Source organism: Microtus pennsylvanicus, chromosome 17 (genome assembly GCF_037038515.1).
Source record: "Microtus pennsylvanicus isolate mMicPen1 chromosome 17, mMicPen1.hap1, whole genome shotgun sequence".
Lineage (NCBI taxonomy): Eukaryota > Metazoa > Chordata > Mammalia > Rodentia > Cricetidae > Microtus > Microtus pennsylvanicus.
In genome coordinates this window covers 15,287,244-15,293,353 of record NC_134595.1, presented here as the reverse complement: position 1 = coordinate 15,293,353, position 6,110 = coordinate 15,287,244, and the positions used below count along the sequence as shown (strand labels likewise).

At 46.7% G+C, this 6,110-nt stretch overlaps 1 pseudogene; it reads right to left on the bottom strand.

The window, feature by feature from the left end:
• Positions 1-5,867, bottom strand: LOC142837161 (uncharacterized protein C2orf78 homolog pseudogene; annotated as a pseudogene).
• Positions 5,868-6,110: the final 243 nt, after the last annotated feature.

The window sequence follows — 6,110 nt, the reverse complement described above, 5'->3', positions numbered from 1 at the left end:
TTACACTGCATAGCCATAATATCTCGAAATTTCCATATCTTTCTCCCTCTGAAGGAAAAGCTGTGGTTTTCCCAGGGAGGTACACTTGGCAGCATTCTCTCGCTCCTGTTGAGCCCGCCTCTTCATGGCCTCCCTCTCTGGCCTCTGCTCTTCAGTGATGGGCTGTGAGATGACTGGCCCTGGAATGTCCACTTTCCTCCATGGGATGGGTTGGCAACTGAAGTCTAGCAGCAGGTATTGGGTTTTAGCTTTGAGAGATGAGAGGGCCTTGTTCCTGGCAGCAGAAAGAGGCTCCCTGTGGAGTGAAGTGTGAGATGATGCTCTGTAGGGTGCAGGCAAAGAGGCAGCCGGCTGAGGCCCAGGGCAAGACTGGATGGGCTTGGTTATGTTGGCTCGTGTGGCACTGGTGCCGTTTGGCAGAGCTGGCTTGTCAGAGGCCATCAGTGATGTGCTGGCAGGAGCTGGTTGGGATGGCTTGAGCGTGGGAGGCTGAGCTGAGTGGGAGTGAGGCCTTACTGGGTAAGCCACAGTGGGCCTGCGTGAAGCCAGGCAGAGGAGCTTTCTAGAAACAGGTTTGGTTTGAGGCTTGTCCAGGACTGGGAAAGGCAGAGGTACTAACTTGACCTTCCCAGGTTGGGGAAGCTCATACTGGGATGGAGATGGACACTGCTTGTGAGCACTGCTCCCTGGTCTCTGAATCTTGCCCAGGCTTTTGTCAAGGCTTTGGCCCTCACGTGGCATATCCAGCAGTGATGTGGTATCAGGACCCATCCTGGGATCTTTGTTGCTGCTGAAGTTCAGCAGAGTCCGGGAGGAGGAGACGCCAGTTTTCCTCTCACTCTTCTTCCCCAGTGGGTGAAAGACCTGCACGGACTCCAGCATGTGCATGCCGAGGTGAGTTCGAGGCTTCTTAAAGCTGTCATGGCTGAGCTCAGGTGGATTCCTCTTCCTCTTGGTCTTGGGGATGGCGGGCTTCTCTTTTGCCTTGACTCTGTGACTTGATGGCTTCAGCTCCTGTGTTTTCTTGGAGCCGTTTTCTCTGGTCTCTTTGGCCTTTTCTTTCCCCTGTGCTCTTGCTACGCTGGGCCTCTTGGGTACAAATATCTGAGATTTGCTCTGCACGTGGTTGGCCGTGTTGTCTATGGTCCCAGGATCATCTTCCTTCAGCATATCCTCGCTATGGGTTCTGGCCTGAAGAGCTCCATGAAACACATCAGAGACTTTCTGGCTTTTCTTTTTGCCTAGTTCAGATAGTCCATTAAAGATGCTGGTGCGTGACTGGGCCTGATCCCTCCTGATGTCTTTGGAGTCTTTGGTTTGGCTTGCTGTGTGATCTTCCATTTGGTCAAGGTCAGTGATGGAGTTTAAGAGTTGGGGAAGGTGAATATCTGCCACCAGAGTAGTCATGTCTGTAAAGTCATTGCTAGACTCCATGACACTCTGCAGAGCCTCAGGGTCTTCCAGACCAAGGCCACTGTTTCCCAAAGTGGCATTTTGAGAAGCTAGCTTCTGTCTCAGGCTCCCAACATCACTGTAGTTCAAGGGCTGCTGCATGCCGGGGTATGCTGAAGGGAGGGGTGATGCGTCTTGGTTACATTTTGTGCCCTCATAGGAATCCAGAGGTGTTGATTGCTCAGCATTCATCTCATCTGCATTGTTCTTCTGTGTCTTTTCCAGGCTTGGGGCTGGAGGCAAGGCCAGGAATTCAGAAGGACTGTGCATGAGGGCAGTTAATGACCTGTTCCCACTGACAGGTGCTGTCGTCATCTGGGCATCCTGGGTGCAGGCATTGCCGAGGTCTGGACTCTGTAGCAGACACAGTGTCTGCTCTGAAGGTGTCAATCCCAGGGTCATCTCCCTCTCCACCACTGAAAGAGAGGAAGTTCGAAGTCAGTGCCTGGTAAGTGAGATGCTACCCCGCCCCCCTTTCAGTGCACCTGAGCACTGAGGCTCCTACAGCATTGTTACAGGCATTGCTATGAGTTCTGCTGGAGGAGCAGGGAAAGCAGCCCTCTTTGGAGACACATAGTAACTACTCATTTGTTTCTCATGACCGTGTGATATCATGTTTTCTTTTGTGATTGTGTGGTGTGTACATGCTTAGTGATCATGGGGAGGTGGTAGAATTCCTTGGTGTGTGCTCTTCCCTGTCTCCCATATTTTCCTTTGGAACAGTGCCTCTCATTGCCTTGGGAGTTTGCTCTGATACAGGTTGTGTTGCTCAATATTTCCTAATCTTACTCATCTCTACCAGTTTCTTTCTGTTCATTGTATTACTCATATGGCCTTGAAGCCTGGATTTTTATATGAGTTTAGGTATCCATATCAGTTCCTCAATTCTGAAAGGCAAGCAGTTCAAAAGCCCTGATATTCCTTAAGCTCCACATTTCACAGATTTATTTGTTAGTGATGTGAAAATGTAAGACTGTGGTAGCTTTGAGCTTCAACTTTGTAACAGAGAACATGTCTACATAGTCTTGGCCTTGGGTCACTGCTGAAGATTCAGAAAGAAAAAGAAAAAGAGAAAGTGGAAGAGAGATCTAGAGGAAGAAAAGAGACAGAGACAAAGACAGAGAGAGGTTGATCGAGACAGATAGGGCTAGATGCTTCATTCCTACTTATCAATATTACACAGGTCAAAGCAAACTGTCACTACATCTTAAGTGTTAGAGAATGTCACAGCAGACACTAGGAGTGTGGGAGAAGACCTCCTCTAGGTCAGATTCAGGGTTCCATTTCTCTCGATACTAGTTTCAACTCAGGGGAAACTTAGTGATACAAAAACAGAAAAAAAAATTCTTGGTGACATCTAGAATCTGGAGACATAGATTAGGAAGGAGGTGATTTTAGTGAGCTGGTACGTGGGGCTGATTAGCCTTGTCAGTGAAATGCGTTCCTGTGGTGTGGTCCTTGGACATGTCTAATGAAGGTTGAATGTCACTCACTTTCCTGTATTCTCTCTCATTATAGAGACTGAATATAGGGGTAATAAGCCTGAGCCACAGCCAACATGTCAGGACTCCCATTCTTCCTCTGTGTGGACATCCACTTCTGAAAGGTAGAGCTGTGTCTCCTCTGAGGGCTGATCTCACACCTCTCCTCCTGGCTTTACTCACCTTGAAGACTGGTGTCTGGCATGGTTTGAGCAGATGTGGGCCAGTAGATGGGAGAGGTGGAGAAAGGTGTTTGGATGTTCATTGGCTGAATCTCCTGTAGTGCCATCACCATCTCTGGGTGCAGAGAGGAAGCCTGATTCCCAGAGCAGGACACAGAGCCATAGGCCTGCTGGCACTGCCAGAATTCTTCAGCCATCGGAGGACCCAGGCTGTTCTGGTCATAATAATAGACCTGACTTCCATGCAGTTAGCAAGGTGCCAGGATATATCGTTGATCTGGTAGATTTGATGGCGTTGCCTGTACAAGGCAGGCAGACAGTGTTGGATAGGATGGTGGTAATACATTGATATGGAAAGTGGTATCACACTGGGCTGTTATAGACCGAGACGAGGGGATGGTATTCTGGTCAATGACAGTTAAAGGGGCATCCAGGAATGGAGCTTCCCTTCTGGTGATGCTTTCTCTGAGATCCCAGTGGAGAACACTTGGATAGAAAAATGTCGAAGTAGAGATCTGGTTCTGGTCAGTTGGCTTAGTCAGCATGGTCATGCCAGCTCGTTGGTAAAGACAGGCACTGTCCGTGAGCTGCTGGCAGCATGTGCTGGAGTCTGATGACAGGAGCCATGCTGAGCTCACAGCTGGGGTACAGACCCCATAGAAATTGCACACACTTCCTGCTGAGGGTGTGGCATTCCTCAGCACAGGCACAGAGGGCTGCAGAGCACATTCTGTCCCAGTGAAAGGTGCACTTTGGCAATTTTCTGTAGGAAGCAAGAAGAGAGTTGGAAAAATTTGAGATGGAAGCTTTCTATGCCCTGGGAGGGACTGTGTTATCTTCAGGTTGTACTGAGTGGGAGAGTCTAGCATCTATGTTCCCTTACATATCTCAAGCAAATGAGTTAAGATCGATCGGTGGTGCTATGTAGGATGACAATCACTAGATGAACTGTCTGCTTTTTCCTGTGTGGGCATGGAAATCCTGGTCAATCTGCCTTAATCCTCACTCAGATCTAGACACGATGCTCCTTTTTCCTGATTGTAATATAATAATGCCTGTTGGGACACTTCCTTGCAAATATATTCTACAACAGAGGTTATTATTGGGAAGAGACCCATAGGCATATTCCATACCTGGAACTTTGTCCTGTTCTCTGCAGATCTTACAGTATAGAGTGACCTAAACTCACTCTACGTTGATCAGTCTGGCTTTGAAATCACACAGACAGGTCTGCTTCTGCCTCTAAAGTGCTGGTGCTGGAGCCCCTGCCATGACCACCAGGCCAATCTCTATTTTATTGAGTTTTTTTCTGAAATGATGTTTAACAAATGTGTAAGGAATTTAGGTAATTATTCCTTTCCCCTCTCTCTTTTTTCCCCTTGGATTTCTTGTATAAATAGGATCTCTTATAATTTCATAACTTTCAAGCATTATTCAAATATGATTTCAGAAATACAACCTACTGACAACATTTCTTCTTGTTTGCACCAGTTTAGTGTGTCCTCTTGAGAATGCTAATGTTTTATGGGGTTCATCTCTGAATATGATTGCTTCTCAATTTAATATCTGTTGATTAAATTGTTTTCTTAACAGCTCCTCAGTAACTGTTAATTTTTATATCTCTTCTAAGGGGGAATCCTTGTGAGAATCCCCTCCCCCACAACAGCGTGTCAGTTGCCATGGTCAGACTCTAACTGACTGGACTTCGCAGCCCCAGTTGATCCTATCCAACACCACCAGTGCACATGAGACATGGGGAACTGGGCAGAAAGTGGTCTGGATGGAGTGCAAGAGTAGGGACCAGATCAGGATATTCTTTCTATATGTGCCAGGGAACCTTTGTACAGACTAATCTGAACAGGTACGTTTGGTTAAACATGGCTTGGGAAATGACAATGCCTTGTCTGTTTTGATTATAATCTGGTCGTCTTCAACATTGTGTTCTAAACTACCATTGTTGACCACCAGGGTCCCCTCTGCAGTGTGCCTTCATATATTTATATACTTTTAGACCCGTACTGTGTTTGCCCCCTTCCCTGACTTCCTGTGGGTCTGTCCTTCCAGCAACACTGTCAATATTTCTTTCAGTACAACAACTGCCTTCTCAGATTCCACAGTCCTCTTATTCTCTTCCACTCTCCATGTTTAATCCAGGGAAGTCCAAGTAACTGCACAACATGGCAGTCGCCATTTTGTCCATAGTCAATATTCATTTGGTGAGTATAGAGAGAGGCCAGTGTAGAGCTAGTTAGACTTGAACTGACCTCCATCCCACCCAGTTCTCTCTATGTTGTGATTATAGTTGTGTGCCACCATCCGTGGTGTGACCGATACTGTTAGAGTCGCCCTGAATTTTAAACTAAGACTGGAAAGAGTAGTGGGGGGAGACTGTCTCATCAGTGGTGTGGAGTGCTAGATCTCTGCGTGCCTTGTTCATTTTCCTGTGTCTCTGTAGTTTAATACCATCCAAAAGGGCCTGATTTTATTCCCTGGTCACTTTCCTCTGAAAACCCAACAGTACAGACCCCAAGCATAGTGACACTGTTCACTCCTTGAGGTGGATGGAAAACACTTGAGAATAAACTTTCTGTCTAAAATCACATACTTAGTAAGAACCAAAGCTAAATGTGACATTCAAATCTAGATATCTATATCAACATCAATACTATCCACATTCAGCAAAGATTTACTAGTATAGTAAAAGTCAGTGGAGAGGATCACATGTTTTAAAGTCTCTTTCCTTACCTGACATGGTCAAGGGGAGAGGATTAGCAATCCAAAGAACAATGGAGCAAGATAATCGGTCGGCTTTGTCTGATCAGCTGACCTCAGTGGCAAGTGTGTCCAGTATCAGACAGCACTCACTGGTCACTGGTCACCTGGACCTGTGATGATCCAAATTTGTTTACAGTCATCACCATGGAAACACCAAGATTCTACCAGGTGCTGGTAGGGTTGGAGGGAGAATGATGTCATAAATGAGGCAACAGCCAAT